Genomic DNA, 13,636 nt, shown 5'->3' on the forward strand with positions numbered 1-13,636 from the left:
TCTTATAAGAAATATTGTTTTCAACATTCGGACAAATTTTGAGAAAAATAGAGTTAACAGTTTTCTAACAAAAAATAAAAACCTAATACAAAAATTAATAAAAGTTAGTAAAAATTGATTTTCGACTTAAACACATTATGGCATCAAACTAATTTTGACTTTTAAGAAATATTGTTTTCGATATTGGGAACATTTTGAGAAAAATCGAAATGACAGTTTCCTTACAAAAAATAAAAATGATAAAACTTGGTAAAAATTAGCTTTCGACTCAAATATCTTTTCATAGCTTCAAACTTATTTTATATCGCAGAAAAAATTGTTTTCGACATTCAGTTAATTTTGTATAAGAATCCAACAATCGGATTTTTCATTAAAAAATAAAATCTACAAAAAATATTACGAAAATTTGGTAAAAATTGATGTTCGGTTCTCGATATCTCATGAACAATAGAAGATATTGACTTCAAATAATTTTTTATTCATCCAAGTCTAAAAATGCTTCTACAATTGGTTAAAATTGGTTTTCGACTAAAAATCTCGTTAGCTAATATAGTTTTTGAAATCAAACTATTTCATCATACGCATAATATTGTTGTTTATTTATAATTTTTTCTAACTTATTCAATTAACTTCTTTTTTATCAAAACACGAAAACCTACAAACTTTTTAAGCAAGAAAAATTGACAGACGGGATGTGAAGTTATAAGTGTTAGTCTCTTTTATATTTTAGTTTGGTATTTCACAAATGAATACTAAAAATACTTTTTAAAATATGAAGTTCAATCTTTGAAATATTTTCCAACGAAGACATTAAAGAGCGTGGTAAGTCAAAAATTAAGAGTTGGATTCTATTCTATTCCTGCTCGGATTCCAGTTAATTTAAAGTTTACTAAAAAATTCCTTTGGCTCATATCACGTTGACGAAAAAAAGTGTTGGCATCATCCAGATGGCGAAAAAAAAAACAAAAAAAAAAACAAAATTCATGAGATACAAGCTCGTCTGTTGGTCGAGTGATAGCTATCATCTTCCAATATGTGAATCTCAATCTGATTGGATAGGTACGCACAGTCCATAGTGCGGCGATATGGCGTTCTTATGATCCGTATTCAGTCTTTTATCATCGAATGGCGCGTACAACAACAACGAGCAAGGACGGACGCGACGATATGATGACGACAACACAATGCCTTCCGTTTGGTGGTGGCTACACAGATGCTAAAGCTTGGATTGACTTCCTGTACGGTTACGCGCCCAGCCAGCCAACAGTGGTGGTAGACTTTCTGACAGACTTTGCAGAGGTAAATATTTTTCTAGGACTTTTGCAGATGGAAAAATATTTTACACTTTAAGGTCACAGAAGAGAGTAGTTTTTCATTCGCTTCGCCATGACAGTAGCTACGCGATATGCTCCTATGAGTTAAACTCTTCCATTTTTACTAGTATTTTCAAAATAAGAAAAAAATTGCCATCACAATATTTGCACACAATGTGATGTGTTATACGCAATGCAATGTCCGACTCTGTATCGTAATGTCTAACTATGGGACAAACATTTCTGAGAATTGGAATAAAATCAAAAAGCTTTTTTAAAATTCGAAAATAAAAGGATAATAACGTGTGGGAACCATGTAGAGCTTAAAGTTGTGGGAAACCAGTTATTTTAGAAGCTTATGTAATCAATGGAAACCAATTTTAGAATTTCATATATCTTGGCCCATTTGATATCATGAACATTTTGAACTTGACCTTGAGTTGAAATTTAAATAACTAATAACTTTTATTAGATGCTCCTTTCATTCAGAAGATGCCTTTGGTAAATAGATGTGTCGACATCGGCTCTGTTAACCTTAGTCGTTTAAAAATCGAAGAGGCTCTACCTCGATTAGATCCAAATAAATGTGATATACCCGTTGGAATTCCTGGTCATCTTTTATAAAAAAAATGTACAATTGCATTAGCTGAACCATTTTCGATCATTTTTAATTTCTTACTTGAAGAAGGCAAATTTTTGGACACCTGGAAAATTTCATTTTTGTGTCCAATTATTAAATCGGCATCGAAGCAGGAAATCACTAATTATATAGATTATTCGAGAAACTTGTTTATAACAAACTTCATCATTTGTTTTAGTAGGTCAACCGCAACAAACTTAGCTTAAAATATTACTTTATAAATTATCTTCTTTTGGTAGTTATTCTTCATTACTGAAGTGGGTAAAATCATATTTGACATGTAGAATCCAAAACGTCGAAATTAATAACTCGTTCTTATATAACATCACTGTTTCATCAGGGGTTCCACAAGGAAGTCATTTAGGGCCATTACTTTTTTTTTTGTTATTTGTACATAAATGAAATTCCTAATATTTTCAATTATTCAAGTTTCCTCTTTTTTGCGGATGACCTCAAACTTTATAGTAAAATAACCTGATTGTTTTCTTTCTTTGAAAGACCTAGCGAAGTTAGATGAATGATGTCAACAGAATCACCGTCTACCTAAAATTTTGAAATATCTAATCTTTTCGTGCTTCAGGAATTACAACCCAATTTTGTTTGATTATAGTTTCAATCGCATTAACTAAGAAAGAGTGAGAAAAAAAGAAAGAGTTGTCTTATATACCAACTTGTCATTTTTACCTCACTATGAATATTTGATAAACAAAGCCAATCAAATGCTTGGATTTATCAAAAGAAACACTAGAGAATTCTCAGGTTCTTACCGTTTTCAATCACTAACAACTCTTTAGTAAAATTGATTTTGGGGGATTGCAGTATAGTCTGTAATCCTTATTAAAATAATTTAAGGGATAGAAGAGAGTTCAAGAGAATTTCTCTACATATGCGTTCTTCAAGTAAAAATGGAGGATTCTAAAACAGTCTTAGTATTCAGTGTTTGCTGTTTGGAATACAATCAATACAATACACAGCAGCAGTCTACAAGAAGCGATTGGTATGCCAGTATGTGCCAAACGTGGAAGGATGGGCTGCACTGTACCGTTTCCAGCGACTTCATCTGCCTTACAGTTACCTGGAATGTCTCTTTTGCCCGGCACCCAGCAAAGGTGAATTTTGAACTGTTGCGCCATCTCCATTAGAGATGACCGACAATTATGGAATGTTATAGAGTTTGTAGAGACAGAGTCCAGAAATTCGATAGCGGCCTGGCTATCAGAGAAAATACTGATATCAGATATTGACATCACGCTTTCTTTGAGGCAGAACAAGACTTCCTTTATAGCCAAAAGTTCCGCCTGGAACACGCTAAAATTATTATGAAGGCGGAATGAGAGACTTAATTTCAGTCGTTCAGAGTACACACCTCCACCAAGCCCGTCTTTTGTTTTTGACCCATTTGTGTAAAAATGGATTAACTCATCCTCCAAGAATGTCCTATCCTCCCAAAAAGATCTGGGAGGTATAGAAATCTGGAAGTTTCTGTCGAATTGCAGTTGGGGTATGATGTAGTCTGTGTGCTTTGGAATTGAATCTAAATACCTTAGATACGAAGTGGCCAATGTTGTTGTTAGTCCACTGCGACGAAACTTTGAGGCGATTAGCAGAGCTTGAAGCTATTTGTTTGCTAAATAAGTCAAGAAGTGTAAGGTGGAACAAGGTATCCAGTGCCGCATACGGGGTCGTGCGAAACGAACCGCTTATACGAGTACATAGGCAAGCTAAACGTTGGACTTTATTTAGCTTATCCCTGTTTATACCTTTCTCTAAAGCAGTCCACCATACTGCCACACCGTACGTTAAAATCGGTCTGATTACCGATGTGTATAGGCAATACGTGATTCTGGGTTGTAAAACCCATTTATTACCAATAGCATTTTTGCAAGAAAAGAGAGCTACAGTAGCTTTTTTGACTCTTTCATGTACGTTGCGTTTGCAATTTAATTTTTATCTAAGACAAGACCCAAGTATTTAGCCTCCCTCCTTTAATGTAGGGAGGGTTGACAAATGGAATTTTATATCTCCTCGAAGATAAGACCAGATCGGCTTTGTGTGGGTTAACACCCAGTCAACACCGATTAGCCCAAAGTATTAGTCTGTCCAAGTCATTTTGTAAGAGTTCTTGTAGGATGTTAAGATGCTTTCCTGAAACTGCTATAGCAATGTCGTCCGCATACACCATCACTCTGAAGCCCTCCGCATCCAGGCTTTTTACGATTTCATTCACCTCTAAGTTCCAGAGGAGAGCGGATAGAACACCACCTTGTGGTGTCCATCTACTAACGAATCGTCTGCCAGAAGAGGTGCCCAGCTTTGAGTTAATTATTCTGCTAATAAGCATTAAATGAATTAACTCCCGAAGCGAACTCTCTACCTTTACAGTAGGCATGTTGGGACGAAGACAGAATTATTGTATCGATATTTGCCCTTAAATGGATATTAATTAATCTTTCCAAGGTCTTAAGAAGGAATGATGATAGATTTATGGGTCGTAGATCTTTAGATTGACTTGGGAGCATTTACCTGCTTTGGTTACAAAAACAACTTTAAATTCTCTCAATGTCGAGGGAACATGGACCAGGTAAAGACAGCTGGTAAATATTGCCTCAAGGATTGGTGGAATTATGTCAGAAGTCTTTTGTAGCTCCGCTGGTATTATTCCATCTGGTCCTGCAGATTTAAATGGTTTGAAGCTGTTGAGAGCCCATTGTAGCTTATCCCTTATGATCAGACTTTGTGGATACGTTGTATTGGGTCTTGAACGTATATAACCGTTGCAAGTCTCGGTAAGAGAACTACCAGGAAATTGAGTGTCAAATATAAAGTTTACCGATTCATTACTTCAATTTGTCCAGGAGCAATCTGCATTTTTCAAGCAGATTGGCATCGTTGGATTAGTTAAAAGAATTTTCCGTAACCTAGAGGCTTCAGAAGTTTCTTCTATCGTGCCACAGAAGGATTGCCAAGAAGATCGCTTAGATTTCCTTAGTGCCTTCTTGTAGATTCTTAGGGATTCTTTTTAAGAGTTCCAGTGAGAGCCTAGTCTTGCGGCTTTGTCCGGTTGAAAAGTTCCCTGCATTCTTTCCTGAGCGAGTCAAGCTCTGAGGCCCCCCATTGTGGTTTCCTCTTTCCTCTTATCTGTATAAGTGGACAAGCAATTTCTACCGTTCTGTAGGACGCTGAACCACCTAATTTCAGCGTTCGGTCTTATCACTCAACAGAATAACGGCAAGATATAAGAAAATTTCATATCGCCCAAAAATAGCTCCCCCGCCCAAAAACTTTTCCGGAAGAAAATTCCACAAAGTCCAAAATCAATGTCATACCCTAAATCAATTTTAAAATAACATAGTGCTCAAATAACTGATTAACATATCACCCAAAATATGTCATGTGTTTTTCAATATTTGGACATTATGAAAAAAATTGTATTTATTTTGGGTACTACAATGTTTTGAGTTTTAAATTTTATGGCCCAAGCAGCCAAAATCTAAATTAAAAATTAACTATAAGGCAACAAAATTTTCAACCAACATAAATGTTATAAAGCCCAAATTTAACAAAAAACAAGAAATCTTTTTGGTCGTTATGACATTTCTAAATTTTAACGTTACGACCTTGAAACTGATATGACATTTAACTTTGGCTTTTTGACGTTTTCTTAGTGATACTTTCTTACAAGGGTCGTGTCTATTTTTCGATTTGTGTCATTTTATGACTTGGCTTATATGTAATATAAGAAAAGATATAAATAATAATCTTCGCAATGCCCATAATAAATGTCAAAAAGCCCAACCAACTTATGCCATAAAACCTAAATTCAAAATAAATAATTCTTTTGGCCAAAATTACAACTAATAATTTGGTCGCTGTTTTATTTAAAATTTATTTAATCGTTACGACATTTACTTTGGGATTTTTGGTGAATTTTTTTAAACTTTTTTGACCTTTGACCAATTTTGGGTTCCATGACATTTTAGGATTTGGATCTTAAGGTTTTAGGCTTAAAGATCTACAGCCTATAGAGTGCACCTTAAAGTAGAAAAGTTTTCACATTGAACTCTTTTGAATCGTTTTATTTTGACGTTTTTCTAAGATCAAAACATCATCATCACCTTCAAGCCCTTTTTTACTTTTTCCTTAGTTAAGCTGACCAATAGTTCCATAGTGTATTTTGTTGTCATCGTTATCTTTTGTCTCCCTTGTACGTATATACATATATCAAATAGCACTTGGAACAAATACATTTTAATGGCAGCCATTTCATCGAGCGGCCACGATCTTGATTTATGACCGTGCAAATTGTCAATGATGGGGCTTGATGTGAGCCATCCTTATGTTGTCGATGGTATATTTCACTTCAATTGAGTATTTATTCGTATAAATACAAATAGTCAGTATAGTCGTTGAGGAAACCGCGTATATTTAAAAAAATGAACATCAGTTTTAAAGCAATTTCATAATGGATTCAGCCTTTAAATTCTTGTTTCAATATAAAACTTACTTTGTTTTTTTTTTTATAAAGGATGTTTATTTATTGTTTAATGATAGATTTATTTGTACTGTTAATTTTAGTACGTTACATTTGTTTTTGTAATTTCATGACTTTTTTTAGATTTCTGAGACAAGACTCAAATTGGACTATTTAAATTCTTTTTTATGGCTAAACATAATGAAGTACTAGTTCCTGTGGCGATCCAACTGTCAAAGTTGTAATAAATGAAAAAAATGTACGGCACAAAGTGAAACTTTTAATTGCAGGATTGTGTAGGCACTTACAACTTTTAAGAATTGAGTATTTACAACTTTCAACACTATTAAATCTATTGAAAAGTTGTATTTTCTCTCTTTGATATGATGCGATTGTTGACTCCTTCACAATCTCAAGACTTTCCTTTAATCCCACTCAATCTCCTCAACCAATAATATGATGAGATTTGCCAGCAACATCACTACCATACCGACCGACCGGAACTTCTATGATTTGCTTTCCGTCAACAAACTTTTCAAAATCTTGAAATCCGAAACGAATATGTGACAGGATATGTAAAAATGGAACAGCGCAGCGCCGCGACAATGTAACAAGGCGAAGAGCAACACAACAAAAACAAATAAAATCAAAGGAAAAGCAGAATGAAATATAAATCCTCCAAAAAGGATCAAAAGCATAGCAAAAAAAAAATATAAAAACCAAAAGGAAGAAAATAAAAAAAGACAGGAATCAAAATGTCATCATCCATAAGCAGGATGAAAGTTCATGCTCCTTTACTCCATTTCGAACCCAACTTGTTTTATTTTTCGTCCCTATTTTTTTGTGTTATAGTCAGTCACTTAGTAATGGTTTCTGATGCTTATGATGCTTAGGAATAAGGACAGCGAAAGGGGTTTTCTTCCTTTCCGATGATGGTGTGGTGCTGGTGATGGGTTAAGGGTTACTGCTTTGACGGTATGGGATGGTATATATATTTTTTATTATCCTGTCATTCGTACTCTCGGTCTCGGTGTTCTGTTCTTCATGAATCCAATGTTTAAGTCGTGTTCTCCTCGCTGTTGGATCTGGGACTGGAGTGCTGGCGGAAAAAAGTAGGGTTTATATGGAATTTAAATGGATAAGATGATTGCGAATTTGATTATGGGGCGAACTTGAATGGAAAGAATCACATTCAGATCATATAGTCACTGTTACAGTTACAGTCACAGAAACAGAGGACTAAAAGCTTCGCTAAGTGCGGGGACTAGGTAAACAACGGGATAAAGGATATAAGATATATATAAGAGTTAAATTCAATTGAGAGATGAGTCAACAGCTTGCAATGTTGTAGAAGTCAAAATGTCATAAGGTATCAGATTTCAGAAGGTTATACCTGCCGCGACGACGACGAGGATGACGATGACGATGACAACGACGACGAAAACACGGTGGAGTTGACTTTGGAAGTTGATATCTTTTTTCAACGACAATGACAGTGAAACTCTCAAATCTTTTAGAAGTCTCTGATGATGATGTGGGATTTGAAAAGTTTGATCGGATTGTGATATGTATGTGAATGCTTGTATCCACACTTCATTGGTTTTGTTTTTTGTTCTTGTTACTTCAAGTGGTTAAGAGCCTTATTTCTGCTTATGATAGGCTATTATAAGCAAGTCGAATGAGAATTACAGGACTTAAAAGAGAAATTGAAGTATTTAATCAAGCATTTACAATGATACCGAAGGATCGTTTTATTTAAAAGTCTGGAAAAAGACTCATTTTGTATATGTTTAATCCATAAGCTGTCTCAGTTATAGACAATCAACAAAAGAGTATCTTAAGTGACGCTTAAGCTTAACAGAAGATCAAGTTTTTTTATCACATCTTACAAATTAAAAGAACTTTCAGTGAAGATATTATAACAATCTTAATGCTTTGTGGAATGAGAAATTTTATCCCGAATAGTGTTAAATCTATCAAACCCAAAGAAAACTCATGGTTTGATTCGAGGTTATTAGGATCAAAAATTTAAGTTTCCGGAATTACAAAGCCAACCCAACTTAGGAAAACCGGAATAAGTTCAAACAAGCTAGAAAGACCTGACGCAAATTTTTGCATGACCAAAAATTACGCAAAAAATACTACAATGTCCCAATGGTAGTAAGAGTTTCTGGTCATTTGTAAAAAATGTGCGTAACACTACGTCTTCGTCGATTTCTACGCTTGTTTCTAATGACACTCTTATGTAAGCTCGATTGATAAAGCCAATTTGCTTGAAGCATAGTTTGCTGTTAATTCGATGCTGCCAGTGAGTTACATGACTATGGGAGGAATCTTCTTTCGCACTAGTTCAGTTACTAGAGTACTTACAAATATTGACATTCACAAATCCGCTGGCTCGAATAGTATCCATGCTATTGTTCTGAAGAGGTGCTCTTCAAAGCTGGCAAAACCACTGCGTAAGCTTTTCCATCTGTTCTATTCTACAGATCTCTTTCCGAGTGCATGAAAAACTGCATTTGCCTGTCCCTAAAAAAGGCGAATCCTCCTTACCATCTAACTATCTTCCAATTGTACTTACATCGCTTCTTTCCAAGGTCATGGAAACGCTGATCAATTTTCAGCTTGAAAAATATCTTGAAGAACGGGAGCTTCTTAATGACTGGCAGTATGGCTTATGATTTCATGGTTTATCTCACCAAACAATGAAACAAATCTCTACATCGTTTTGGAGTAAGATTATTGCACTTGATATTTCAAAGGCAATTTATAGAGTTTGGCATCAAGTTCTCTTATCGAAAATGTGTGCTTTTGGTATTGACGGTATTGACGAATCCCTTCTTCGTTAGATTAGTAGTATTGGATGGTTTCAAGTCGGAAATTTATAAAATAAATGCTGGTGTTCCGCAGGGCTCCGTTTTGTCTCCGACTCTTTTTCTCATATTCATAAACGATCTTTTGTCTGTCACTTCTAATCCATTAAACTGTTTTGCTTACGACATTACCCTCAGCTTTTCATATTTGTGTTTAGATTTACATCCTTGTCCTTCGGATGTGGAATTTAAACGGCAGCGTTAAATTGTGATATTATTAGCTTTATATTGACAAAAACACAAAAAAACTAAGTAATAGAAACTTAAAAATTCATAAATAATTCAAATAGAAGCCTTTATATACCTTCATTTTCTTCATTTTTACTGTTTAATTTTAAAATTTCTTTTTGTCTCTTGCTTCTTCACCAGCTACTGTACTTGAAGCTTCGGTCACCATCTTCACGCAGCACTCAACTGCTTGAGTGTGACAAGGGTAATTTGGAAATGACATGTCAATTGGAGTTTTTTTTTGTAGAATGTCTTCTAAACCCTGATCACTCATTTTCTCCAATAATGGGGCTGCTGTAACTTGTGATTCGGTCCAGATAATTCAGTCAAAATATGGCATTGAAGTTTAATTTCGCTAGTTTAAAGACTCTAAATGAAGACCTATTTTTTTTTCTAGCTTGGATAATTCTTCTTAACTCCAGTTCTCTGATGTTAGGTCTTTCATCACAAAGCCTTGCCATTAATATGTTCTCCGGATGTGTAAAATAAGAATTGCGTTGAAATACGCTCAAATTGAAGCATCTTTGCAAATGTACTATTTCGAAAACGTGACTTGGACCATTTTGGAAAGAACTGTCTTTTTTTCACACTGAAGCAAACTGGGCCATACACCTTTACAATGTATTCTGCAAGTATTTGTAAGTTTTCTCTCGGATTAGATGTTGAACATAAAGCCTTAGAATTCTATTGGCAGTTGTCAACCACCTAAAGTGTGCTATTTTTTCTGGGTTCCTGTTGGAGAGATTTCTAGGACAGGATCCTTTACTTATAGCGTCACACATTTGAAAAAAATATTTTTGATCCGTACTTAAAGTATCTTGCATTTCTTTTGACAAAGCAGGTAGGTTCCCTGGAATTGGTAAAAACTCAATAACAGGAAGGTCACAATAATTTTCCAGCGCCTTTCCAATGTGTCCTGAATATATTTGAGGTCCTAATGTAGCTCCATTCAATTTAATAAATAAATGACGCAGAGGCAATTCATTAGCATGTAGTTGGCATATAAACCATTGCAGTGGTCTCCCCAGCTTCAACTCCACTAGCCGGATAACCTCACTTTTCCAACCAGTATTTGTAGCAGTACCATCGCAATTAATAACAGCCAGTTTACTTAAATCCAGTTCTCTGTCCCCAAGAAAGGAGTTAATAGAATCCGCTATAGTTTTGCGTTTTCCAGAGAATATGGTAGGATGTCCTAGGTAGTTTGAACCTGGCTATTAGTGAAATATGTTTCATTACTTTAGTCACTCTGTAAAATCGTTGGCCTCGTTTTTCACAGACCAATGTTCTGTCTTTTCTTCCATCGAAATAAATGCTTTCAATGTTCGAAAGACAGTCTTTAGTTTGGAGAACTTCTCTTTGTCGCTTTCACAAACCTACGGCCCTACGAACTTTACTGCTATCTATGACGTTTTCGACATTTGCTGTGGTTACCAAGCCAACATCCTGTAAGACTGCAATCGCAACTGCTGCTGCTGATCGATCCGAAATGCCGTATTGGTCACAAACTCTTGATAAATTTGGAAGACATAACCGATTTCTTACACTAATTTTTTGGCATTTTGAAGAATTACTTGGCTGTGGGTCATCATCAGTAGGTGGGCAAACTGGAGGTTTTGATTGAGATCTTCATATAATTTTTGTGCTAATTGAAATGTATTCTTCCAGTCTTGTGAGTACCTCAAAAAATGCAAATATTTATCATAGATGCTTTTTATTTGTTGTTTTACGCGTTGTATTGTCACTGAAGGCAAAGATGCAGTCTTCCATATGTCAATAATGTCAAGTTCTAGGGTTTCAAATATTTTTGTGATTGATGGCTGCTTTACATTATTTTTATTTTTTTGTTCATTTCTCACAAAAATTATGGTTTTATAACTTCAGCAATTGTCGGTAACTACACTCTTTTATATGTAAGGCACCTTGCTCTAAAGATATGACAGTCGGAATCTTTTCGAGTTACTCGCTTCAACATTTTGAATTGTAGGTATTTGATAGAAAAACGAAACCGTGTTGCTTCTTACCAGTTCAATGAACGACTGAGTTTAAATAATTATTGCACTCTTAAATAAAGACAGATGCAAACTATAGAGTGGCCCCCGAAATCCATTTTTCATCGACCACCAGCTGCACTTGCAACCGATCAACCAAATCGGAACCGCACTACGAAATTCGGTACATTCATAACTTGGTAGGTATTCAAAAAAATGGCTTTAGGTAGTATTCTAAGGATGCTTTTAAACAAATATCTTGAGAACGGCTCATCGCAATTTCAAGTTTTTAGTGATATTTCCATTGAAAATTAAATTATCTTTCTTTTTCGTCAAGAATACTGTTTTGTATGATTTATACTTTAGAGTTACAGAGCCGAGAAAAAAAGTGACCATTTCGTCTATTTTTCAAAACTTTGAGCTGTGGTAGAGGGCTAAAAAAAGTGAAAAATATTTTTTGTCTTATTTTTTACGTATAGTTAACGTAATTATGGAATCGTTAAAATCTATTCGAATTTGAAAATCGAAATAAAAATTTGACGGTCCACCCTTGTGCATCCTTTCAAATCCTATCTTTCCTTCTTTATTACTCGCCCTGCATAATATAATCATTATAAGGGTATTCATATCCCCTTGAGTGCGCGCACAATATGAAAAAATAACCAAAGTTTCAAAATATTTCTCATTTTGTTGTTTGATACAAGTTTTTAACCAAAATCATTGACTTTAAATTTTAAACAATTTAGTTGACGTCGCGAAGGGCAAAGTCGTATTTCCGGTTATTGACAGGAGCGATGATGATGGCACAATATCGGCTGATCGTTGGCAGTTGGTCAAGGTTAAGCTCTCGGGTGGCTTTTTGAGCATTTTGAGAGAGCTTCCAGGACCACTTCCTTTCATAAGCGATGGGGGTTGGCATCAAGGCCATGTCAAACTCATGGTTTGTGGCGACCAGAGATCTTGTGACCTTTACAAACTTGCTGTCAGCCGTTTAGGTGAAGTTTGGCCAGGTGCGAAGCTCGAGGTTGTCGCTGTGGAAGACATTCCCAGCAGACCTAGAGCCCGTATCTGGATACCGATTGAACCTGCTGGTATCGAGGACATTCTCGAGATGGTCAAAGTGTGTAACCCGTCCCTTCCGACGCATAACTGGAAAAAAGCCAAGCTAGAGGAGGTGAAGGGTCTTTTTAGGAGCGCCATTGTGGTACTCAATAAAGAATCCTTGGCTCCTCTAGCCCAAAACGAGGGCTCCATAAACTATGGTTTCGAAACCATTAAAATTCGAATATATAAAAAAAATGAGGTTAACGCGGAAAGCGGGCCTCCAAAAACTACCGAAGGTGAACTAGCGGTTGGTGAACCTGGGACGTGCGTCGTCTTCTCTCCTAACAGAGGGTGACGATGCACCCTTGTCCTCTCCAATCGCGAATGCACCCTCTACAAAAGTCGTGGACAGTCCATCCTTAATGGAGACTGAGGACGACCTTAACATGATCCTTCTGAGCGAGGACGAACTCTTGGGTTCATCCTCAGACACTGAGGATCAAAACAAAACCGTGGTGGAGGTTGATCTGCCTAATTGTAGCCAAAATGCTGCAGTTAGTACAGATTAATCTCCAACACTCTATAAAGGCCTCGGCCTCACTTCTTCTCCGTCTGGCGACTAACGGGGAAGATATTGTCCTGATCCAAGAGCCATGGGTTGCAGGATCCGTTGTTCGAGGACTCAGGACTCCTGGATACTACACACTTTGTGTGACAGATTAAGGTGAACCTAGATCTTGCATACTAGTGAAACGTAGCATTAATGTATTTTTACTCCATCGTTTCAGTGACAAAGATACCACCGTAGCTAGGCTAGAAACAACCAAAGGAAGTTTCTGGCTGGTATCGGCGTATCTTGGGCATGACCACCTTGGCCCTCTCCCTGGAAAAACCCTGGAAAAAGTCGTCGCTGAAGCGGAAAGGCAAAGGATCCGCCTAATTATTGGGAGCGATGCTAACGCTCATCATACTGTATGGGGCAGTACGAATATCAACGACAGAGGTGAGTCTCTTTTTGATTATATTCTTGGTACTAACCTCTTAGTAAGTAATGTTGGTAATGAACCAACCTTCAT

At 36.1% G+C, this 13,636-nt stretch overlaps 1 protein-coding gene across 1 annotated transcript in view; it reads left to right on the plus strand.

Annotated features, from left to right (window-relative positions):
* LOC129944812 (neurotrimin) overlaps positions 1-13,636 on the plus strand; it is a 221,792-nt gene that overhangs the window by 100,308 nt on the left and 107,848 nt on the right. The window lies entirely within an intron of this gene.

The sequence above is a fragment of the Eupeodes corollae genome, chromosome 2, assembly GCF_945859685.1.
Source record: "Eupeodes corollae chromosome 2, idEupCoro1.1, whole genome shotgun sequence".
Classification (NCBI taxonomy): domain Eukaryota; kingdom Metazoa; phylum Arthropoda; class Insecta; order Diptera; family Syrphidae; genus Eupeodes; species Eupeodes corollae.